Source organism: Pelobates fuscus, chromosome 4 (genome assembly GCF_036172605.1).
Source record: "Pelobates fuscus isolate aPelFus1 chromosome 4, aPelFus1.pri, whole genome shotgun sequence".
Taxonomy (NCBI): domain Eukaryota; kingdom Metazoa; phylum Chordata; class Amphibia; order Anura; family Pelobatidae; genus Pelobates; species Pelobates fuscus.
Window position 1 is genome coordinate 157,883,044 of NC_086320.1, and position 26,828 is coordinate 157,909,871.

Consider the following 26,828-nt stretch of genomic DNA (forward strand, 5'->3'; position numbering starts at 1 on the left):
TAGTGATGCTGGTATGACTATTCTTCCATCTTCTAGCTGATACCACTTGTTCTCCAAATACTTTCCCGGTTCAGTCTTTAACCACTCCTCTTCTTGAGCTGTATAAACTGGAGTCCATTGGGACAGTGGAGTTGGTATAAGAGCAGCTATATGCCCCACATACTCCTGTCTTCCTGATTCAGCAGCACGCTTAGCTGCACTATCTGCCATCCGATTTCCCTTGGTTACATCACCATCTCCTCTCAGATGCGCTCGACAATGTATGATACCGACTTCTTTCGGCTCCCACACTGCTTCCAATAGTTGTAGGATTTCAGCTGCGTACTTGATTTCTTTGCCTTCTGAATTCAGTAGTCCTCTTTCTTTATACAAAGCTCCGTGGGCATGAGTGGTTAAAAACGCATACTTAGAGTCCGTATAGATATTTACTCTTAAACCTTCAGCCAATTGTAACGCTCGTGTTAGTGCTATTAATTCTGCCTTTTGTGCTGATGTTCCTTTCGCCAGTGGCCGAGCTTCTATCACCTTGTCTATTGTTGTCACTGCATATCCTGCATAGCGGATCCCTTCTTTCACATAACTACTGCCGTCGGTGTAATATTGAACATCGGGGTTCTGGATGGGAAAATCACGAAGATCTGGTCTACTTGAAAATACTTCATCCATTACTTCCAAACAATCATGTTGACTTTCAGTAGGTTGCGGCAAAAGGGTAGCTGGATTTAAGGTGTTTACAGTCTCTAAATGCACTCTTGGGTTTTCACACAACATTGCTTGATACTTGGTCATACGGCTGTTACTAAACCAATGATTTCCTTTGTAATCCAACAACGTCTGTACTGCATGTGGGACTCGTACATAAAGTTCTTGACCCAGAGTGAGTTTATCGGCTTCAGCTACTAGCAGGGCGGCTGCAGCTACGGCTCTTAGACAAGGTGGAAGTCCGCTGGCCACTGCATCCAGTTGCTTAGACATGTAGGCAACAGGTCTTTGCCATGATCCCAAGTACTGTGTCAATACTCCCACAGCCATTCTTCTTTGCTCGTGTACATATAAGTAGAATGGTCGTGTGTGATCAGGTAGACCTAATGCTGGGGCACTCATCAAAGCCTTCTTCACATCTTCAAATGCCGTTTGCTGTTCTTGGGTCCATAAGAAGGGGTCGTGCTCTGTACCTTTGATGGCTGCGTACAGAGGTTTTGCCAGTATCGCATAGCTGGGAATCCATATCCTACAGAAGCCTGCTGCCCCCAAGAATTCTCGCACTTGTCTTCTATTCTTGGGTATTGGTATTTGGCAGACAGCTTCTTTTCTCTCTGGCCCCATAATCCTTTGACCTTCAGAGATATGGAATCCCAGATACTTGACAGTTGGCAAACACAACTGAGCCTTCTTCCTGGACACCTTGTATCCTGCCTTCCAGAGAATATGTAGTAGATCGTGCGTTGCTTGCTGACATTTTTCTTTTGTAACTGCTGCTATCAACAAGTCATCTACATATTGTAACAATACACATTCTCCTGGGATAGACTCGAAATCCAGTAGATCTTGACTTAGAGCTGAACCAAATAGGGTAGGTGAATTTTTAAACCCTTGGGGCAGTCTTGTCCAAGTCATTTGGCGTTTTGAGCCCGTTACAGCGTTCTCCCATTGGAAAGCGAAAATACATTGGCTTTCTGCGGCAATTCGGAGGCAAAAGAAGGCATCTTTGAGATCTAAGACTGTGAAGTATGTAGCCCCGCCCGGAATTAAAGCAAGCAGGTTATATGGATTGGGTACAACTGGATGTATGCTAACAACCGCATCATTGACTGCTCTTAAGTCCTGTACAGGTCGATACTCATCTGTACCGGGCTTTTGAACAGGCAGCAATGGGGTGTTCCAGGGGGAAGTACAGAATTTTAGGATACCATACCGTATGAACTTATCCAGATAGGATTGGATGTTCTTCTTAGCCTTCTGCGGAATGTGATATTGTCTTAGGCTCACTGGATAAACCCCATGTTTCAGTTCAATTTTTATTGGTGGAATATTGCGGGCCAGTCCTGGTGGGTTGTTCTCTGCCCAAACTCCTGGTATGTTAAACAATGTCTCATCACTCCTAGGGTTTTGGCTAGTCAACACTGTATAAAGTCGCCACTCTTCTTCCTTTGGTACGGATAAAGTCATAATACCTGAAGGTCCATTAAACTTTAAGGATGTTGTTCCATTTGGTAGGAACGTAATCTGCGCTTGTAATTTTGATAGCATATCACGTCCCAGCAATTGGACTGGACATTCAGGCATATAAAGGAATTGGTGTTTTACTACGTGGCCTCCCAATGTACAGAGTCGACTTTTAAGAACCGGTTTTTCAGCACTTCTTCCAGTTGCTCCTATCACAGTAATAGTCCTTCCAGATGGAGGAGCAACTAGATTAGTCACCACTGAATGTTCAGCACCAGTGTCGATCATGAACGCACTCCTTTTCCCCCCTATTGATACATCGACCATAGGCTCCGCTCGACCAAGGGGGATGGAGCCCGGTCGGTATCAATAGTCCTCCATGACAGTGTCAGCCAATCCTACAAAGTCCCTACCTTCTCTATCGCGGGACCTTTGCGCTGCTGGAATATACCTGTCTTCCCTAACACTTCCTCTGTTCCCATTACTCCCTCTATAACCATTACTCCCTCCGGGGCCTCCTCTACCTCTCGCTCTACCTCTAAAGTTTCCGTAGCCTGCCCTGGGTTGGTCTCTCTCGTACTGCTCTCTTTGCGGACATTCGTTCCTCCAATGCCCTTCTTCCTTGCAATACGCGCATTGATCCCTACTCAAAGGCTCCCTACTCCATCTATTATTGCCTCTATCTGGGCCCCGTTTATCTACGCCTGCGATCGCTACCGCTAGCATATCAGCCTTTTTACGCATCTTGCGCTCTTCCTCTTTCTTACTTTCTGTATCCCTGTTCATATAGACCTTATTTGCTACCTCCATTAGTTGGGTGATGGACATACCTGCAAACCCTTCTAACTTTTGTAGCTTGCGCTTAATATCTCCGTATGCTTGGCTGACAAAGGCGGAGTTAACCATTCGGGAATTGTCTGCGTCTTCCGGATTAAAGGGGGTATACAAGCGGTATGCCTCCAATAATCGGTCATAAAAGACACTGGGCGCTTCATCGCTTTTCTGGATCACCTCAACTGTCTTCGACATGTTAATGGCTTTCTTTCCTCCGGCTTTCATGCCAGCAATTATAGCGTCTCTATAGGCTCTGAGTTGAACCATATCAGCACCATTTACGTTCCAATCGGGATCGGTGTTGGGATAGTGTGTCGCGGCCCATGCTGCTGGATTGGCTTGGTTCAAAGCACGGGCTCTATCCTCTAATGCTTTAATGGCTGCTTGATTTATTCTTGTCCTTTCCTCATTGTTAAATAAAGTCATTAGTAACTGCTGGCAATCAGCCCATGTCGGATTATGCGTCTGTACTATTGAGGTGAACAGATCAGTCATAGCTTGTGGTTTCTCAGTATACGAGGAATTATGGGTCTTCCAGTTTAAAAGATCGGTTGTGGTAAATGGGACATATACGAAGACTGGGTCAGCGTGTGCCATTTGACCTGCGGCATCGATATAAGCTGACCCGGGATTCAGACGAAGAGGCATCTGATAGTGCTTTAATTGTTGGGCACCAGTCAACTGTCGGGTTTGGATGGGGCTACGTAGAGAGGCGTCAGTCATGGGTTCCGGTCGGGGAGAGATAGGGTATGGGGATGTGGGAGGTCGGTTTTGGGAAAAGGTCGTAAATAAAACACTTCGAGCCGAGCTAGATGAAGCTTGACCGGAAGTCTGAAGTGGCGCCAAATCAGGATATTCGTTTCTAATGGGGGTGGATTCTGGTTCCGGAAGGGGAGATTTAGTACGAGGGGGGGTGGATCCTGTACTGGAGGAGGAAGCGGAAGTGGATGAGGGTAATGAGGGGAGGGGTGCAGGACTTCCTGCGTTTGCGTCACTTCTTCTTAACGGAAAGTAAGGGGGCGGCAAAGGGATCTCGGACTCAGGGGGCGTGTCCAAAATGGGCCTAACACCAGTCCTAGTGGACGAGCAAGTCCTAGCTACCATGAGGCGACACTGCTCCTCGTGGCATGTCTGGAGCCATTTTGGCGAGTCATTTACGGCCTGTCTCCAACAGTCAATATAAGGAAACTGGCCGTAAAGTTCAGGCCTACCCGATACAGCCACGTGTAAGCGCTGTACCAGAGTTGGATCCAAACTGCCACGTGGCGGCCATGCCGCAACCAAAGTAGGCCACTCCCTAGTACACAAAGTGACCAAACGTACAGGAGACATCTTTACCCCAAAATCACAAACTTTGAATCCCTTTTTAAAATTCTTAACCATACATCCTAAGGGATCCGGAATCGTTGACTGCGACGCACCCATACTTAACAATGGAACGTCGTCGACAACGAATACTATACACGCGTACTATTCATCAGTCACACCCGTTTCCTCTGGCAACAGCACCACGTGGTACGGTTACCAAGTGAAACGTACACAATAACAATAAACACTCAGGGAATTCCCGTACACACACAGCTGTTACACCAGTCACTATATAATCAATATTATGCCCTTTGGCGTAACTATACAGTCACCCACGCTATAATTCTCTATATACGAATTACCCGTCTATAACACACCCCAGTAACATCGTCTTTTACAAATAGCGGTTACAGTACGGTTAGCATAGGTCAAAGCACAAGTTAAGGTCACAATACAATTATTAGTGGTTATGGTGTTAAACATGCAATGGACGACAATGATTAGTACTTATTATATAATGTCAGTAAATATACAGGGTTATGGTACCGTGCACTATAATACAGCAACACACTATTAACACTCTCGCTAGACGGCTGAGCTCGCGCTATCTAACAAGATATACACTTTACTAAAACAATCGTTAACACATTTACAATTCCCAACTAAACTATTGGCCAGTACCTTGAATGGACTACCTAAAACTATATACACCCGTTTTGGTTAGCCACACTGCCCAATCACCACATATATAGCGAGCTAGAGAACCGAATTTACACAGGCGCCTCTTAGTCGCACTATCAAAAGTCTAGTGGGTTCCAAATTTACACGCCTTCCCACTTAGCCCAGATAGGATGAGAACTAGCGAACCGAATTTACACAGGCGCCGCTTAGTCTCCCGGTCCCTCCGACCTAGCGAACGTAATATACACCCTAGAACGCTAGTCTAGACAAGACACCGGTGTCCGGCTAGGGCTATTTACACCAGGACCCCGCCTGACTAACCAAATCAAACGGTCTGACTAAAGAGCGTTCGATCGAGCGGTGCGCCTTCGCTCCTTCCCTCCGACAGAGGGGGCAGATACACAGATTCAAAACCCCTTTGGGCCTACCGCACAATCGGTATACCCCTAGTGGGTCCTGCCGTCTAAAACAGCAGTTGTCTTACCTCCTCGTTCCTGAACCTGAGTTCACACTCATCGACGGGGACACCCCAGCACTTCTCACGTAGAGGCCGATGATCTCCTGGACAACAGACCAGTGGCGCCGAGACGAAGGGAGGTCCACGCAGAAGTTCAGGGGTGCAGCCGTAGAGAACGTGGGCAAAGATAGACCGTCTCACGCCTCTGCCTCTCAGCTACCGTTGAACGATGAGCTTCCCGGCCAATGCACCAAATGATACCGGAGAAACTGACGGAAGTCAAGCACAGAGAGATGGACACAGGTTTCTTCAGGAAGGAAGAGATTCTTTATTGGATCACCGATCGGGACTCAGAGGGACTAGCGTCACCAAAATACAGCAAAGTCTGAGTACTGAATACATAGAGTACATTCCTTATATAGCACTGTAGCTCCTCCCACAATTAACTACACCCACACATACCCTTAACCTATTTAATAAATAGAGTCTAAACTCATCCATCCGGTCTAACCACGTGGCTCATCTGATACAAAGGAGAGGGACGCGTAATTCCAGTTCTTACATTCCTGCACCTGGTCAGTACAGTGATAACAGTATCTTAGCTACGTGTAATTAACTAACTGATACTACAAACACATATACATACATATGCCTTGTGGCAATCTTAGCCTGCTAAACTTGTATTTTACTGGAATTACATCACAATAATACTGACCTAATACACATATTTGTATTCAGCGATGTCTCACATGTAAAACAGTACCCCCCTATGTACCGGTTTAATGGGGTTTTGGGAAGTTACAGGGTCAAATATAGCCTGTTACATTTTTCTTTTTTTTTTCACATTGAAATTCGCCACATTGGTTACGTTGCCTTTGAGACGTATGGTCAGAGGCGGCTCTCTAATTAGGCGGTTTAGGCGCCCGCCTAAGGCCTCGTGCTGGCTGGGGACTCGCGGCAGCCTAAACCACCTGAGGGCAGACTGTGTCGGGTCCTCGGTCATTGACTGAGGAACCTACACCAGGAGGGGGTCCGGCGGCTTGCCCGGTATGCCACCGGGTGCGAGGCCCCTCCTGGCTGCCCGGCCAGCCACTGCAGACACTGGTCTGCAGCTCTGCAGTGAGCAGAGCTGCAGACCATATGTCTCTCGAAAACTGGCCAATCAGAGCGTTGCCACGGGTTACCACCCCCCCTCCCTCAGCATCACCCTCCTCCCTCACCATCACCATCACCCCCCTTCATCAGCATCAGGCCCCCTCCCTCACCATCACGCCCCCTCCCTCACCATCACGCCCCCTCCCTCACCATCAAGCCCACTCCCTCACCATCAACACCCCTCCCTCACCATCAACACCCCTCCCTCACCATCAACCCCCCTCCCTCAGCATCAATCCCCCCCTCACCATCAACCCTCCTCCCTCACCATCAGCCCCCCCTCACCATCAGCCCTCCTCCCTCATCATCAGCCCCCCTCCCTCATCATCAGCCCCCCTCCCTCATCATCAGCCCCCCTCCCTCACCATCAGCCCCTCCATCAGCATCACCCCCTCCATCAGCATCACCCGCCCCATCACCATCAACCCCCCCTCCCTCAGCATCACCTCCATCCCTCACCATCAGCCCCCCTCACTCCCTCAGCATCACCCCCCACCCTCAGCATCACCCCAACACCCCTCCATCAGCATCACCCCCTCTTTTACAATCAGCCCCTCACCCAACCCCCCTCCATCAGCATCACCCCCTTCCCTCAACATCACCCCCACCCCCACCATCACCACAGCCCCCTCCATCAGCATCACCCCTCCCTCAACATCGCCCCCCTCCCTCACCCCAACTCCCCTACCACAGCATCATCCCCCTCCCTCACCATCAGCCCCCTCCCTCAGCATCACCCCCCACTATCACCTCAACACCCCTCCATCAGCATCACTCCTCCATCAGCATCACCCCCTCCCTCAACATCGCCCCCCTCCCTCACCCCAACACCCTCCCTCAGCATCACCCCCTCTCTCACCATCAGCCCCCCTCCCTCAACATCACCCCCATCATCACCCCAACCCACCTCCATCAGCATCATCCCCTCCCTCACCATCAACCGCCCCTCCCTCACCATCACCCCCTCTCATATGTCCTCTCTCATCACCCCCTCTCATATATCCCCTTTCATCACTCCCTCTCATCAACCCCCTCCCTCCCTCTCATCACCCCCTCACTCACAGAGACATACACACACACACACACACACACACACACAAGGATACTCTGTCAGACACACTCTCAGGCACATACACAGGTAAACTGTGCATTAATGTGTATATGTGACAGTGTGCAAGTATTGCAACTCTATTTTTTTAACTTTTTTGTTAGTGGGGCCTCATGTTTGAGTTTCGCCTAAGGCCTCATAAAGTCTAGAGCCATCTCTGTATTTTGATATTTATATATACAGACATCAAAATACACTAAGAATAAAATTAAACATATGCTATGCCGTAACAGCATTATGAGGTTTAGCTGAATTAAAATAAATCAATATTTTAAAATTTTTATATATTTTTTATATATATATTCATATCTTATGAACTTGGGCCTTGATTTATTATTTTTGAATAAGCTTTTCAAAAGGTTTAATATTTTTGCATCAAATTTCTCAGATTATTTTTTCAAAATATTAAAATATCAAACTATGTATAAAATCTGAAAATATATAAAAACTATCAAAATATTAAAGTATTGTTTTGAATATTCAATATTTTTAAAAGTTTAATAAAAAAAATAAAATCATTTAACAAAGTTTATTCAAAAAAAGTAAATCAAGTCCTTGGCTATAGTTACAGCTTGGCGGTAGGGTTGGGAATTGGGTCAGGGTAGGGTTGGGGGTATGGTTAGGGGTAGGGTTAGGGTTAGGAGTTAGGGGTAGGACCGAGAGCTGAAGTCTCAAAATCCTGAATTGCTGAAGTCCCGAATTTTGGAAGTGCCAAACCGAACCGAACTGAATATTTGCCCATGCACATCCCTATCATTTAATATCCAATATGTACACCTAACAACCTAACACACATGTAAATACATTTTTTTTTTTTTATTTAAATGTGGGGGCACGGGGGAGGGGGGAATGAAAAGAAAAACAATTATTTTCAAATTATTGCTTAAAATAATTTTTACACATCCAGTGTAACTACTTAGAAAGAAGTCAAAATAGAATCAAATATCAGTCCTGATTGTCAAATGCCCACTATGTCTATAATCTAAATACATTTTTATAGTTATCGCTAACCTTATACCAAACCCCACACTAATGCTATACCAACCATACAGCTTACCCAGTGCTTACACTAACACAAACCCTACGTATACTCTAATTTTAAACCGTAACCCTACAGCTAATACTAACCATAACCCTATCCTAACACTAACTCTTACTCTACCCTACTCTTACCTCTAAATTCTGATATTAGAAATGGGTTTTAGTATCTATCTGTGACCGCCATCTAATGGCTGTTTTCATAATTACACTTAGTGTAATTGTGAATAATACAGGGTCCCAGTTGATTTTACAAAGATCGGTGCTGGGCAGCTGGCAACGCTGGTACCAGTCACAATCAGCTGGGGACAGGCAATAGTCTATTCAGATTCCATGAAGGTCTGCCAAAAGCAGTCTGCCGCCCAGACAAAAATGAGTGTGATTGTTTAGCTGCGGTTTTATGAATGAGTTTAAAGGGTTCTGTGCAGTGCTGACTTCCAGTGCTTGGTCAGTCTGTGGCCACTAAAAATGATCCCAGCTGTCTAACAGGACTAACTAACAGGTGTGTGCATGGATTTAGCCCTTTTAAATGCCTTCTTAAAGAGCTCATCAAAAAGTCAGACGTCACTAAAAATGGCTCCAGCAGATTCAGAGGAGCCCCAGGTATCCATTGATAGCAGGGTTAAATTTCTGCTCATGGGGCGGAGCCTTGCACCCTGAGTGAACGGACGTGCCGATATCAAGCTCCCGCAACGAACCACGACTTTGAGGGTGAAAACCCCCAAATATCGATGCTCCCGCACCTTGGAGGGCTACATTAATGCTGGGGAAACCCGGGTGTACTCATAGACACCAAAACCAGCCTTCTACCCAACCGGGAACCCGAAATCGCCTGTTGAGGCCTGCTGAAGATCGAGCTGAGGTGAGACGGCCGCTCTCCTCGTTCGTTAACTGGCACGGAAGTACCTCGACCCTCCTACCCACTCCCCTCCGGGACCAGTGGGGGATATCCCGGTCCCCGCTGAAAGTCCGGAGTAAATTGCCTTAGACCGGTCCCCAAGCGCTACACACGCATCAGCGGCATCGCCACACGAGGCACACATAAGATGGCGGCGGCACACTTCACTTAAGCCGACCCAGCTCTCAAGTCACATGACCTGCTATAACGGAGCAGCTGATATTGAGCAGCGGTTGGACAGACTATTCAGAGCCTTTTGGGAGAGACGTCAAAGTCGCATGCAGTCAGCACAGCTACAGCAGCCAGACTCCCTGGAAACGAGTAAGAAGGGTCACGGGCAGCAGGGGGCGAGGGGGTCAACCTCGGGCAAAGCACTAGACCACCCACTACTTACTCACCCTAGCCCACCCAGACTGAAGGCTAAGAGGGTCCTGACCCAGCAGCATCGCCCACACCGGCGGTGGCCCATGTGCCACAAACGGCAGCCCACCATCAGGCCTCCCGCCACTCCCATGCGAGTAGGAAACTCATGCTCGGGAAGCAGAAGAGTTTGTGGCCACGAGATGCAGGCCTATAAATCAGCCTGGGGCTGGAGGGTCACCTACACTCGCACCCATGCGGCAACTGACCCCCACGATCCACCAAAGGGATACAGATGCCTCCCGACAGAAGGAATAGGATGAGAGAGACAACTTCTAATTACCTCTCTCATGTCCCAAACACTCTCTCCACCGTGTTCCTGCGCATGATACCTTAATAAGATGCCACATACTGCCATGATTGTTGAACTTGGGATCCAATATATGTTTCTTCCTGCCTCAGGAAGAAAGCGTCTTATAATCCTTAGGATAGCTAGTTAAAAGTTGCTAAGTGTTATAACCTGTAAGATTAACCTTTGAACAGCATACAGCCTGTACTATTATTGCCTACCTTGGTAGGAATGAAAACCTTATGTGACATAATATTGCAGTTTTAAAATGTGCAGCTCAAGTACATAATCACAGGCTACCACTATAAGGATGCTCTTATACATTACATTGCTAATCACTTTTTGTTTCCTCTCCTTGCACTGCCTAGTGCCCCTGCGGTGAGGCTTATCGCTGGCCCTGCACCCAGGGATGCATTAATTGCGATCTAACTTGCATTGTTATTTACAGTATAATAGCTGTACCTAGTAATAATATACTCAACATAACCTGTTCCCTAGTACTGAGCACTCATGTGAGCAAAACGCACAACATATAAGAAAGGATAATAATTTTGTTTGTTATATATAGCTACTAGCATCCTCCTGTTTACCTCCAGAACATAAGCAGCCTACTTTTGCCAAACTATTAAGTATTAATTACATGACCAAGCTGGAAGTTATTCTACTTTATGCTTTAAACGTGTATCATTTTTGATTTAAGAAAAAAGGTGCGCAGTTATGCCAATCTGCCTACACTGTTAACCTCATTGTTTACTCTTATCTTGCTTTTGCTGTCGTGGCATAGCGAGAATGCTTGTTACTCTCACGCACTTCAAAAATAAAGAATAATGAAAAAAAAATCTCTGCTCATGCCAGGAATCCCAGCTAACACCTTAATCATTTAAATGCCTATTTAAAAAGTTTCTTGCAGTGTTGACTTCACCACAAATGACCCCAGCACACACTGGATACTTGGGGCTCCTTAGTGTGAGCAGAGATTTAACCCTGCTCACACCAAATCTGCAGGATGTGTTATTACGCTCTTAAGGGATTAAAGCGTATTATAGTTAGGACGTTCTAACATGTTACCTGGTTAATGAGTAACCTTCAGAGACAGGACTTTATTATTTTTTAATTATTCACCTAGATTCTCTGATTCTCTGTTTAGTGAATAAGTCCCATTCTGTATTCCGTAAAGAGGAAATTATCTGGAATTTACCAGAGAATAGCAAACATCAGGCAACCTAGTCAAACTATAATTTATGATCTTGCCTGGTCACCTTTTTGATGGATTCAATAATTGCTGGTTAAATCTGAAAATGGCTGCAGGCTTTCCTTTGTAGTCATTTTGTAAACACACTTGTTGAATATGAGGCTTCCAATAACAGAAGTACATTGAAAGTTAGTGACCACTGCAGCATGGGCCATTTTACAGTCACATGTAGACTTTATAAGACAAGTAAAACAAAAGTTTATCAATTATTGTTGTATTAGTAACTTAATTTCTTATGTATGATGATAAGTACCTCCCAACATTTCTAATGGACAAAGAGGGATACTTTAAAGAGATACTTAAGCACCCACACAACTTTAGCATCACAAAGCGGTTTTAGTGTATTCCCACTGCTCAATTTAGGTGTTAAATCCTTATTGTTTCTTTTTACACAGCCCTAGCCACATCTCTCCCTTGCTGTAACTCCCTGCCAGCATTAAAAATGTTTACATTTTTCAATCAGCACAGTGTGTTTACTTTTGAGGTTTTAACCTCTTGCTCTGCTAATAGAACACTGTATTATATAGTGTCACTCTGTCGTCGTGTCCCCCCCTCCCAGCCATGTAAAGGGTTAAAAAAAATTTAAACTGTTACATGATTCCAATGGTGATGTCCCTAAGTGCTTGCTTGGGCTCTTCCTCCTCTGACGTCAGCAACTCAGTGCTTTACTATGAGGATTTTGAAAACGCTGGACCAGTGTAAATTTTGTTGACTAAGAATTTTAGTTGACCAAAATTTTTGAGATTTAGTCGACTAAAACTAGACTAAAACGAAAACAATTCAGATGACTGAAATACAACTAAAACTAAAATGGCATTTTAGTACAAAGTCTATGACTAAAATAAAAATTTAAATTTGCTGCTAAAATTAACACTGCACAGAGGGGCTGTGGAAGAGGCAAACGAGGCAGAGCAAGGCTTGGGAGAGAGACACCTAGAGGGTCTGGGAGGACACAAATGGTACACAGAGGGTCTGGGTAAGGGGGCAAAAGAGACAGATAGAGGCTTAAACTAAACCCATTAGATTTTAGTCGTGTCAACTAAAATCTACTGGTGATTTAGTCGACTAAATCTAGACTAAAACTAAAACAATTTGTAATAAAATACGTAAAAAAGACCACGACTAAAACTAAATTGGAATTTGCCGCCAAAATTAACGCTATGCTGGACGCACTCAGCGTCGTTTCATGGAGTCAAACAGCCACTAGAGGCAGTCTTAACCCTGCAATATAAACATTGCAGTTTTTCTGAAACCACAAAGTTTTACATTGCAGGGTTAAGGGAACAGGGACACTGCATCCAGAATACTTCAATAAGATGAATTGATCTGGATGTAGGGTTGTCACCTGGCCATATTTAAGGCTGCATGACTGATACCAGTATTTTTCTCTGATTGATATTAGAATGTAACACCGGTAGTGGCCAGTAGGGGTCACTGTGTGTGAAGAGAGGCAGAGACAGGAAATCATCTCCCTGCCTCTCTCTACTGACTGAATCTGCAGGGGATGGGAATTTGGATAAGTGGAGAGACACAGATTAGGATTTGGATAAATCAGGGCTTGACAAATCCCAGGTTGCTATGGCAACAAGGAAATATGTTAGCCTGTTCATCCCTTAAGGTCACTGACTGCCTGAAAGCGGAGGTGGGCAGTCGGCTTACAGAGGGTGGGTCATGGAGAGCTGAGGGAGGCAGGAGACTGAATGAGGGAGGCGGGGAGAGATCTGTCATCTCCCTGCTCTGCGCAACCTCCAGTGATGCTGGGAGCTGGGTTATCACATCACTCTGGCCCTCCATCACTAAACAATGCTCTAGTGAACAGAGCAGGGAGATGACAGCAGCCCACTGGACCCCAGGGAAAGCCCATCCACTCCAGCTCTCCCATAGGGAGGGAGGCTGGGTGTATTTAAATTAAAATAAGAAACGTAATAATGTTTGAATGAATGTTGCAGTATCAGTGTGTGTGTGTGAAATCAGTGATTAAGTGTGTGTGTGTGTGTGTCAAATCAGTAAGTAAATGTGTGTGTGTGTGTGTGTCTGTCAATGTGAATGTGTCTCAGTGTGTGTGTGTATGTGTGTCTCAGTGTGTCTGTCTGTCAGTGAGTGTGTATCAAGTCAGTGTGTGTTTTTGTCAGTTAGTGTGTGTCTGTCAGTAAGTGTAACTTCTCCTCATAGAGATACAGTAAATCAATTCATCTCTATTGGGAGCATTAAAGGCACACTATTGTGCCAGGAAAACATACTCGTTTTCCTGGCACTATAGTGCCCTGAGGGTGCCCCCACCCTCAGGGTCCCCCTCCCGCCGGGCTCTGGTGTGAAGAAGGGGTTAAACTTACCTCTTTCTCCAGCGCCGGGTGGGGAGCTCTCCTCCTCCTCTCCGCCTCCGATTCTCCCTTTCGGCTGAATGCGCTCCTATGGACGTTTGCGTGCTCTCACTGTGATTTTCACAGTGAGAAGCACGCAAGCGCCTCTAGCGGCTGTCAGTGAGACAGCCACTAGAGGATTTGGAGGCTGGATTAACCCTATTATAAACATAGCAGTTTCTCTGAAACTGCTATGTTTATAATAAAAAGGGTTAATCCTAGAGGGACCTGGCACCCAGACCACGTCATTAAGCTGAAGTGGTCTGGGTGCCTAGAGTGGTCCTTTAACGTAGCCAGGAAGCACCTCTAGTGGTTGCCTGAGTGACTCTCACTAGAGGTGTCACCAGGCAGCAATGTAAACACGGCCTTTTGTCTGAAAAGTCAGTATTTACATTGAAAAGCGTGCAGGGACAGAATATAGACTTTAGAACTACATTAAGCTGTAGTGGTCCTGGTGACTATAGTGTCCCTTTAAGAATTGTATTTTTGATGTTGAAAAATCTGTCTTTTAACTTTTTTAACTGGCTCCTAGATTCTAAGCAAATTTGTCAAGCCGTGGGATAAGTGGAGAAACACAGATGGAGATTTGGACAGTATGAGAGAGACAGTTGAGGGTGTGCGCAGTATGAGAGAGACAGTTGAGGATGTGTGCGCAGTATGAGAGAGACAGTTGTGGGTGTGTGCAGTATTAGAGAGACAGTTAGGGGTTGATAAAGGGTAGACATACAAACTGGGGTTGAGTATGGGGAGGTGAGCTGAAGAGAGAATGAGGAGGGTAGTAAACATTGAAGACATAAAGAACATCCTTTAAAAATATATTACTGAATTAAAGGAAACCATTATTTTCACTAGTTAGTAGATATACCTCTACACACACACACATTTTTTTTTAAATTCTGCACTTTTGCAGACTTGCTGTCTGTTGCCTTTACAAGCCATCCCTTCTTTGCCAGGCACAGACTTGCTGTCTGTGCTGGAGAATACTCTTCTAATATATCTTCTAACTGCAAAGCCCCTGTGCTGGAGACACACAGAGCAGTTGCACATGATTGCTGCTTTCCAAAGGTTATCAATAAGGTGTAGTACTGCTAATTGAGAAGGGGGGAAGGCAGGTGTGCTCTGTCGAGCTAACGGAAGCAGAAACAAACATGTAGAGTTACTTGTAACACCAACAATTAGGAGCTCCTAGAAAACAGGGACATTAGGGTAGAGAGGGACAGAGGAATGTTGGTCCAAAAAAGGGACTGTTCCAACAAAATGAAACGTGGTTGGCATGATGACATAAGTCAAACACAGATTGTATGTAGTGTAGCGCTTAAAATTACAAGTGATTGAAGAATGTTCTTGTAATGTAATTTTAAGCGCTACACTTTTATCCTATATTTTTTTGTGTTTTTTGAGGCTGACACCAACAAGTGGTTAGCGGCTCATAAGTGTAAGAAATTTTTGACATAATTTATCATTGTCTAAGCGCCTTTTATATATTTCTATATCAATTCACAGATTGTATGTGCACACTGCAAAAAATAAATAAATAAATAAAGTCTGCTTACATACATTGCCTTTAAATTACCATTAATATTGTTATTTTTTATTTCACAGTATTTAAAGTCTATAAAGTGTGAAACACTTTCTCGCTACTGTAAGAGATTTAAACTGAAATGCCCCTGGTCATAGTCATCAAACAAATAGAAAGCTTTCAGTGGTTCAGTAGTTCATATACTGCAGATATTTTTTATTTTATCAGTTATTTTAATGTTAAATAACAAAAACAACTGTCAAGTGATATAAAGAAGGAGGACCATAAATAATGTTCCAGCACTGTATCATCCTGAGAAGGTCTGTTGTGTCTGAGCAGTGTATTGTCCCCTAAGGAGATTTCTTATTGTATGGCTGAGATCAGGTCTAACCTTTCGTAAGAAATAAAAAGAGTATTATTCAAATACAAAAGTTATAGTTTATATCAGCTTTGTAGAGCCAAATAACGAACAACAACTCCATTCATTCTGCACCATGCCAAACATTCTTAGCTGTGCCAACCCTGAGCTCAAACTTCTGACACATCAACAAAAGGCTGTAAAGAAACATGTGCGCGTCACATAGCTAGAATACAATATGTGTGCTAAAAAATGCTGAAATCATAGTAACATTCATTAGAAAAAGTTGAAACAAAAAGTTACCTCTGCACAAAAATGACTTTTAATCTAAAAGTATAATAATGCAGACCCCATACCAGGAATGCAATGGCAGTAATTTGGGGTTCTGAGCAAATTAGGAACTTGGCCTAACAAACTTCTGGAATAAAAGGGAATCATGACATGTCACACATGTCATGTGTCCTTAAGGGGTTAATGACAATGTACATGGATTAAATAGACACATGACACATGTGTGACATGTCATGATTCCCTTTTATTCCAGAAGTTTGGTCATTAAGGGGTTAAAGAACATTATAGGCACCCAGACCTATAATCTCTGTCCATGTACTCGTCACCCTCGTCAGTGTTAAGACTGCCTCTAATGGCTGTTTAACTCCGTGAAGTGACGCTGGACACTTTAGTGTCTTCAAAATCCCCATCGGAAAGCACTGAGTCAGTTAGAAACATGTAGCGGAGAGGCACTCCCCAGGCTAGAGTTCACTCCCCACTGGACCACCAGGAATGGCAGCAGCATGATTCCCCATCCCTACAAAAGGTAAGAAGGGAGGGGGGCTATTTCCTAAACGTTCCCCACAGTCCTTCCAAACACACAAACAGCACACACACACACACACAGCACCCACACACTAACAGCACACATACACCCTCAAACATACAGCACCCTTACACACATACATCACCCTCACACATACATACACACTAACAGCACATTCACACTAACAGCACCCATACACACAGCACCATCACACACAGCACTCACACACACTAACAGCACACACACACTAACCGCACACACACACACAGCATCCTTACACACATACCATCCTCACAAACACACATTGCACCCTTACACACACACAGCACCCTTATACATACACAGCACCCTTATACACACACAGCACCCTTACACATACACACACACACACAGCACCCTTACTCACACACAGCACCCTCACAAACACACACACAGCACACTTACACAGGGCCGCCATCAGGGGGTGACAACCATAACGGTTGTCACGGGCCCGGCAGCCCTGGGGGGCCCGACCCCCACGTGTAGCGGCGGAACTGCCGCCAGTGCACTTGCACCAGGGCCCGCACGCTGATGGGGCCCATCAGGGGGCCCATGCACTTAGGGCCACCCGATGGGCCCTGTATCTTCAGGGGCCAGGTCAGCACTGTGGCCGTGTAATAGCCCGACCGGGCCCCTTTAAAAAAACAACCGCAGCCGCAGCAAGTGCTGCTGGGAGGAAGTGGTCACTTCCTCGCAGCTCACTCCACGCGGGAGAGCCAGCCGACTACTCCCATCAGCCCCAGCCACCCTCCTGCAAAGACAAGATAAGAGACAGGAGGGTGGCTGGAAAATGAGCTTTGTGTGTGTGTGTATGTGTGTGTCTGTATGTATGCATGCATGTATGTCTGTCTGTCTGTATGTATGTCTGTGAATGCATGTATGTCTGTGTATGTATGTATGTCTGAATGTATGTCTATGTATGAATGTATGTGTTTGTATGTATGTCTGTATGTATGTCTATCTGTATGTCTGTATGCATGCATGTACGTCTATGTATGTCTGTCTGTATGCATGCATGTATGCATGCATGTATGTCTGTATGTATGTATGCATGCATGCATGTCTGTATGTCTATGTATGTATGTATGTATGCATGCATGCATGTATGTCTATGTATGTATGTCTGTATGCATGTCTATGTATGTATATATGTCATTAAATATGTATATATGTATGTCTGTATGTCAGTATGAATGTATGTCTGCATATCATTATGAACGTATGTCTGTGTGTATGGATGTCTGTATGCATGGATGTATGTCAGTATGTCTGTATATATGCATGTATGTCAGTCTGAATGTATGTATGTCTGTATGCCATTATGAGTGTATGTCTGTATGCCATTATGAATGTATGTGTGTATGGATGTCAGGGTCTGTATGTGTGTCAGTATCTCTGTATGTATGAATGTATGTGTGTATGTATGTATGTATCTGTGTCCTTTTGTATCAGTGTGTGTGTTTGTGTCTGTGTGTGTATTCCTGTGGGTGGTATTTGGAGGCGGGCCCCAGGGGGCCCAGACCCTGAGCTGAGTTAGGGGCCCCAAAATTTCTGGTGGCGGCCCTGCCCACACACATACAGCAATGGTAAAACCAATCATTGTCTGCTGGTGACTACCTCAGTAGCTTCAGACAAAGTGTCTGGAAGGATCCTGATTAGAAATATAAAATAAATTGTTGCTCTATTGATCACTTCTACCTTGACCTGTTAATAAAATGAACATTTATCGGCTGCCTGCCAACCACCAATCATCTTTTTGAAAAGGCTTGTTCATTGCGTGTTTTGGGACTTGGTCATATGGTGATTCAGAGTTATGGTATTCTGACAACTCACAAGTAAGCACAAGTATGCTTACTACCACGCACAGGGCTAGCAGCTTTTGCCTTCTAAAACATTGTGAGTAAGTGGTTATTCTTTATACCCTTGCTTAGATCTGGCTTTGATGGCTGGTTATCCTTATACTGTGTTGCACATAGTACAATACAGGGAGTGCAGAATTATTAGGCAAGTAGTATTTTTGAGGATTAATTTTATTATTGAACAACAACCATGTTCTCAATGAACCCAAAAAACTCATTAATATCAAAGCTGAATATTTTTGGAAGTAGTTTGTTTTTAGTTTGAGCTATTTTAGGGGGATATCTGTGTGTGCAGGTGACTATTACTGTGCATAATTATTAGGCAACTTAACAAAAAACAAATATATACCCATTTCAATTATTTATTTTTACCAGTGAAACCAATATAACATCTTAACATTCACAAATATACATTTCTGACAAATCAGTGACCAATATAGCCACCTTTCTTTGCAAGGACACTCAAAAGCCTGCCATCAATGGATTCTGTCAGTGTTTTGATCTGTTCACCATCAACATTGCGTGCAGAAGCAACCACAGCCTCCCAGACACTGTTCAGAGAGGTGTACTGTTTTCCCTCCTTGTAAATCTCACATTTGATGATGGACCACAGGTTCTCAATGGGGTTCAGATCAGGTGAACAAGGAGGCCATGTCATTAGATTTTCTTCTTTTATACCCTTTCTTGCCAGCCACGCTGTGGAGTACTTGGACGCGTGTGATGGAGCATTGTCCTGCATGAAAATCATGTTTTTCTTGAAGGATGCAGACTTCTTCCTGTACCACTGCTTGAAGAAGGTGTCTTCCAGAAACTGGCAGTAGGACTGGGAGTTGAGCTTGACTCCATCCTCAACCCGAAAAGGCCCCACAAGCTCATCTTTGATGATACCAGCCCAAACCAGTACTCCACCTCCACCTTGCTGGCGTCTGAGTCGGACTGGAGCTCTCTGCCCTTTACCAATCCAGCCACGGGCCCATCCATCTGGCCCATCAAGACTCACTCTCATTTCATCAGTCCATAAAACCTTAGAAAAATCAGTCTTGAGATATTTCTTGGCCCAGTCTTGACGTTTCAGCTTGTGTGTCTTGTTCAGTGGTGGTCGTCTTTCAGCCTTTCTTACCTTGGCCATGTCTCTGAGTATTGCACACCTTGTGCTTTTGGGCACTCCAGTGATGTTGCAGCTCTGAAATATGGCCAAACTGGTGGCAAGTGGCATCTTGGCAGCAGCACTCTTGACTTTTCTCAGTTCATGGGCAGTTATTTTGCGCCTTGGTTTTTCCACACGCTTCTTGCGACCCTGTTGACTATTTTGAATGAAACGCTTGATTGTTCGATGATCACGCTTCAGAAGCTTTGCAATTTTAAGAGTGCTGCATCCCTCTGCAAGATATCTCACTATTTTTGACTTTTCTGAGCCTGTCAAGTCCTTCTTTTGACCCATTTTGCCAAAGGAAAGGAAGTTGCCTAATAATTATGCACACCTGATATAGGGTGTTGATGTCATTAGACCACACCCCTTCTCATTACAGAGATGCACATCACCTAATATGCTTAATTGGTAGTAGGCTTTCGAGCCTATACAGCTTGGAGTAAGACAACATGCATAAAGAGGATGATGTGGTCAAAATACTCATTTGCCTAATAATTCTGCACTCCCTGTAAAGGAGAAATTTACTTTATGACATGGAATGATATCTTGCTGGTAGAAACAATTATAATTGATTTAAAGACCATAAAGGTATGCACAAGGCCCTGGGGAGATAGCGCAGCTTATCGGACAAGGGCACATATAAGAGTGTGGGGATAGATGCGTGTGATTGGTTGTGTATGAATGTGTGGGTGGGATTATGTGATGAGTGAGTTTAGTGGGGGAAGGTCTTACCTCAGTGTCACTTGGTATTTGGGCCAGCAAACAGCTTCCTTCCCGCCCGCCCATGGGTTTGTTTTGTCGCAGCTAGCCAGGGGTATGTCCTTGCCAATAAAGTTTGAGGTGGTTAGGTTAATTATGTGGAATTAAGTGAACAAGTTTTCAGATCTCAACGTCCCCTGCTCTAAAGGGCTAACCTTAGGTTACCTGTTATGTCGTGCCCACCGAGCGAGGAAAAGGTTGGCTGGTGCTAAGCATTGGAAGAAAAATAATTTTATGCCGAGGGGGAAGGTGAGAGAAAGTGGTACATAGGCGCATGGTTAGTTTATTGGCAAGGACAGTTGGGTTACACCGTATGACACTATGTGTTAAGTTTAATGTTAAGTTATGGTTATTTATGTTTTGACGTTTTGGTTATATCAAAGAAAAGAGAATATTAAAATAAGTTATGGATCTGTTATACAGTATTTATCATATTTTATAATAAATGCTGTGGCCTGTTTCATCCATACTACAGCCAGGTCCATAAATATTGGGACATCGACACAATTCTAATCTTTTTGGCTCTATACACCACCACAATGGATTTGTAATGAAATGAACAAGATGTGCTTTAACTGCAGACTTTCAGCTTTAATTTGAGGGTATTTACATCCAAATCAGGTGAACGGTGTAGGAACTACAACAGTATGTATATGTGCCTCCCACTTTTCAAGGGACCAAAAGTAGGAGTGTGGGAGGCACATATACATACTGTTGTAGTTCCTACACCGTTCACCTGATTTGGATGTAAATACCCTCAAATTAAAGCTGAAAGTCTGCAGTTAAAGCACATCATGTTCATTTCATTACAAATCCATTGTGGTGGTGTATAGAGCCAAAAAGATTAGAATTGTGTTGATGTCCCAATATTTATGGACCTGACTGTATATCAGTGAAAGAGAATACATTTTTTTTTCAAAAGAGAAATTAATTTTATCTTGGCAGACTTAGAATACATCGCTTTTTGTCTATTCGCCTAAAAGGAAAATAGACCCTTCCAGTAGGAAGGAGGGTAACTCACCTCATTGGGAGCAGTATTATTGCTGTGGAGCTCTTCTATACACTCACACGACAACAATATCAAGCACTTAGAAAAGAGATAGAGGGAATTGTGGCCAGAATTGGGACTGACCTTACTAACAGGGACATTTTGAAGGTACGAGAGTATGACGTTTATTTAGATATCCTTTTTGTGACTATAACATAGATAAAGATTTCCATGGTGATTCTACTGTAATTATACTGCTATGCAATTATACAGCTGAACATACACTTTTTCCTATTATCCCTTCTATTACCAGACAGCAAAATTATTCAATATATCAGTTGGATTACACAAGTTTGCATTTCAGCGCTATATATATCTTTACCATGAAGACTTTTAACATGATATTGCCACAATGTTATCTCAAGTATGACCAGTGTCATCATAATGTTAACAAACATCTACTTCCTTATACACTCTTTAACCTTTTAATTCTAGTGCATTTTAATTACAAAAAATATCATATTAGCATAATAACAAAGGCCTCTGTACAGAGAAGCAAAGTGTTTGAATAAAATGCCTGTGGTGTTAAAAGATTGAGGTTACAGTCAGCTAAGAATAGAACAGTATTGATCATTCTAGTCTTGTAGAGGATTTGTTACATATCTAGAACGATAAATTGCCACTGAAAGATGCCAGTTATTTATTTAACTGTTTGTGAGAAGAATTGTAAGGTGACTATAAACAAATCACATACATTTTCTCTCTTTGTCTTTTGTTCAAACCAAATAGCAAAATGGTGAAGGAATGTGATCTAAGAGGCTTTGACCATTGAATGATAAGTGGTGTCAGACATGATGCAATGAGTATATCAAAAGCTCATAATCTCCTGGGATTTTCACACACATCAGTCCATAAAGTTTACAGAGAATACTGCAAAAACCTGAAAGCATTCAAAGAACAATAGTTCAATGGATAAAAATGACTTCTTAATGAGAGAGGTCAGACGAGAAAGGCCAGTCTAGATTAAGTGATGGTAACCTAAATAAGTAAACATCACAAAGTGCTATGCAGAAGAGCTCGCTGTAAGTGCAGCACATCAAACCTTGACATGGATAGCATAGAACAGCAAAAGACCACATCAAGGACCTTACTTGTCGCCCAAGAAAAGGACCCTTAATAATAGCTAAGCATTGTTTAAATGGAACGCCATAGCAAAGTGTTGTCACTGACCATGTTTGTACGTAGTGGGGAATCGCGATGCAGTATAATAACATAAAATAACCCAACTCACACCCCAAATAATGACAGACAACGTACAGTCAGGTCCATAAATATTGGGACATCAACGCAATTCTAATCTTTTTGGCTCTATACACCACCACAATGCATTTGTAATGAAATGAACAAGATGTGCTTTAACTGCAGACTTTCAGCTTTAATTTGAGGGTATTTACATACAAATCAGGTGAACGGTGTAGGAATTACAACAGTTTGTATATGTGCCTCCCACTTTTCAAGGGACCAAAAGTAATGGGACAATTGGCTGATCAGCTGTTCCATTGCCAGGTGTGTGTTATTTCCTCATTGTCCTATTTACAAGGAGCAGATAAAAGGTCCAGAGTTCATTTCAAGTGTGCTATTTGCATTTGGAATCTGTTGCTGTCAACTCTCAATATGAGATCCAAACAGCTGTCACTATCAGTGAAGCAAGCCATCATTAGGCTGAAAAAACTAAACAAACCCATCAGAGAGATAGCAAAAACATAAGGTGTGGCCAAATCAACTGTTTGGAACATCCTTAAAAAAAAAGAACGCACCGGTGAGCTCAGCAAGACCAAAAGACCCGGAAGACCACGGAAAACAACTGTGGTGGATGACCGAATAATTCTTTCCCTGGTGAAGAAAACACCCTTCACAACAGTTGGACAGATCAAGAACACTCTCCAGGAGGTAGGTGTATGTGTGTCAAAGTCAACAATCAAGAGAAGACTTCACCAGAGTGAATACAGAGGGTTCACCACAAGATGTAAACCATTGGTGAGCCTCAAAAACAGGAAGGCCAGATTAGAGTTTGCCAAAGCCTTCACAGTTCTGGAACAACATCCTATGGACAGATGAGACCAAGATCAACTTGTACCAGAGTGATGGGAAGAGAAGAGTATGGAGAAGGAAAGGAACTGCTCTTGATCCAAAGCTCCACCTCATCAGTGAAGCATTGTGGTGGTAGTGTCATGGCTTGGGCATGTATGGCTGGCAATGGAACTGGTTCTCTTGTATTTATTGATGATGTGACTGCTGACAAAAGCAGCAGGATGAATTCTGAAGTGTTTCGGGCAATATTATCTGCTCATATTCAGCCAAATGCTTCAGAACTCATTGGACGGCGCTTCACAGTGCAGATGGACAATGACCCGAAGCATACTGCAAAAGCAACCAAAGAGTTTTTTTAAGGGAAAGAAGTGGAATGTTATGCAATGGCCAAGTCAATCACCTGACCTGAATCCGATTGAGGATGCATTTCACTTGATGAAGACAAAACTGAAGGGAAAATGCCCCAAGAACAAGCAGGAACTGAAGACGCTTGCAGTAGAGGCCTGGCAGAGCATCACCAGGGATGAAACCCAGCGTCTGGTGATGTCTATGCATTCCAGACTTCAGGCTGTAATCGACTGCAAAGGATTTGTAACCATGTATTCAAAAGTGAAAGTTTGATTTATGACTGTTAATCTGTCCCATTACTTTTGGTCCCTTAAAAAGTGGGAGGCACATATACCAACTGTTGTAATTCCTACACCGTTCACGTGATTTAGATGTAAATACCCTCAAATTAAAGCTGAAAGTCTGCAGTTAAAGAACATCTTGTTAATTTCATTACAAATCCATTGTGGTGGTGTATAGAGCCAAAACGATTAGAATTGTGTTGATGTCCAAATATTTATGGACCTGACTGTATACACTGCTCAAAAAATGAAAGGGAACACTTAAACCCTTAAGGACCAAACTTCTGGAATAAAAGGGAATCATGACATGTCACACGTCATGTGTCCTTAATGGGTTAAACAACACAATGTAACTCCAAGTCAATCACACTTCTGTGAAATCAAACTATCCACTGAGGAAGCAACACTGAGTGACAATCAATTTCACATGCTGTTGTGCAAATGGGATAGACAACAGGTGGAAATTAGCAAGACACCCCCAATAAACGAGTGGTTCTGCAGGTGGTGACCATAGATCACTTCTCAGTTCCTATGCTTTCTGGCTGATGTTTTGGTCACTTTTGAATGCTGGCGGTGCTTTTACTCTAGTGGTAGCATGATACGGAGTCTACAACCCACCCAAGTGGCTCAGGTAGTGCAGCTCATCCAGGATGGCACATCAATGCAAGCTGTGGCAAGAAGGTTTGCTGTGTCTGTCAGCATAGTGTCCAGAGCATGGAGGCGCTACCAGGAGACAGGCCAGTACATCAGGAGGCCGTAGGAGGGCAACAACTCAGCAGCAGGACCGCTACCTCCGCCTTTGTGCAAGGAGGAACAGTAGGAGCACTGCCAGAGCCCTGCAAAATGACCTCCAGCAGGCAACAAATGTGCATGTGTCTGCTCAAATGGTCCGAAACAGACTCCATGATGGTGGTATGAGGGCCAACGTCCACAGGTGGGGTTGTGCTTACAGCCCAACACCGTGCAGGACGTTTGGCATTTGCCAAAGAACACCAAGATTGGCAAATTCGCCACTGGCGCCCTGTGCTCTTCACAGATGAAAGCAGGTTCACACTGAGCACATGTGACAGACGTGACAATTAAAATACCCTACCTACCCCCCTAGCCCTAATAATAGTTAAGGGGGGGCAATAAACTAAACCTGTAAATAAAATTTCAACTTACCATTTGATGTCTTCTTTCTTCTTTTCTTTCTTCAGCCCCAAAAAAGGGCAAATAAAAATCCATTATACGTGTCGCAACTGTAAAAAAAAATAAAAAAATTTAAAAAAAAATCCTGCGGGAAAAAAAAAATCCAGACGGTAAAAAATAATCCATATCTTTATTCGTGTAGGGCACGGCGCAGAATGAGCTCCGCAGGGTGGGGAAGGGCTCATAAAGCCTTCCCATGCCCTGCAATTAGGCCCAGAGCACTTTATTTCATTAGGCTCCCCTCCCGCCGCTCATGAGTGGGGACCAGGGGGGGACATTAGGTCCCCCCATTATTTATTTTAGGGTACCCAACTGCTGCTCATGGGTGAGGACCTGGGAGGGACATTAGGACCCCCAATTATTTATTTCATTAGGGTCTCCACCCGCCGCTCATGGGTGGGGACCAGGGGGACATTAGGTCCTCCCTTTAATTTATTAGGGTCCCCACCCGCCACTCATGGGTGGGGATGCGGGGGGGCACTATGTCCCCCACATTTGAGTTTTGTGTGTTTCCCACCATGGGGGAACAGGGAGAACTGGGCCAGGTTGTTTTTTTTTCACGCATGGGCACTGTTATTTCTCTGTGCTGTGGGGGTTAATTCCCCTGCAGCACGGAGTCTGTTAAACATACAAAACAAAAAGGTAATGCATTAAGCATTTGCCCTTTCGTTTAGTTTATATTTAGTCTGTAGGGCTTTCATTTACGTTTTAGTAAACGAATACGAAAAAAAAACAGAATTTTCGGTTGAAATCGTATTTGTACGAAAACGATTGCACATGTCTAGCCTAAGGTGCTCCTTGATTGGCTACAGGGGAGCATGTGACAGTGAACGTGTGTGTGATATCACACACTCGTTTCCAAAGTTTGTCACTCAAAGGGTTAAGTAAGAACCTTAGAAGGTTCTTACTTGCAGCGGCCAGCATCTCTAATGATTACAGACACGGTCGCTGTGTGAGGGGAGAAATGCCTGTCAGAGGACAGCAGGCATTGCAGGAGGATGTAAGTGATAGGCGGCATTCCCATTACCACGTGCAAATGCCGGCACAACAAGAGGCGCCCGCCGGGGTCCCAGTCCGCTCCCAGGCAGGAGTGGACCCGGCAGGTACCTGGAGACAGGTTAAGTATTTGGCGGCATTCTCCTTGCGAAGTGGGAATGCCACTGCAAAGGTAAGCGCCTGCCGGGACCCATACCGCTCTCTGGCAGGAGCGGACCCGGCGGGAGGCGTGACAAGGTATTTCCTCTGTGACCAAGTCTCCCTCATGTCTTTCCTCTGTGACCATGTCTCCCTCATGTCTTTCCTCTGTGACCATGTCTCCCGCATGTCTTTCCTCTGTGACCATGTCTCCAGCATGTCTTTCCTCTGTGACCATGTCTCCCGCATGTCTTTCCTCTGTGACCATGTCTCCCTCATGTCTTTTTTTCTCTGTGATGATCATGTCTCAGTGTTTGAGGCATCACTT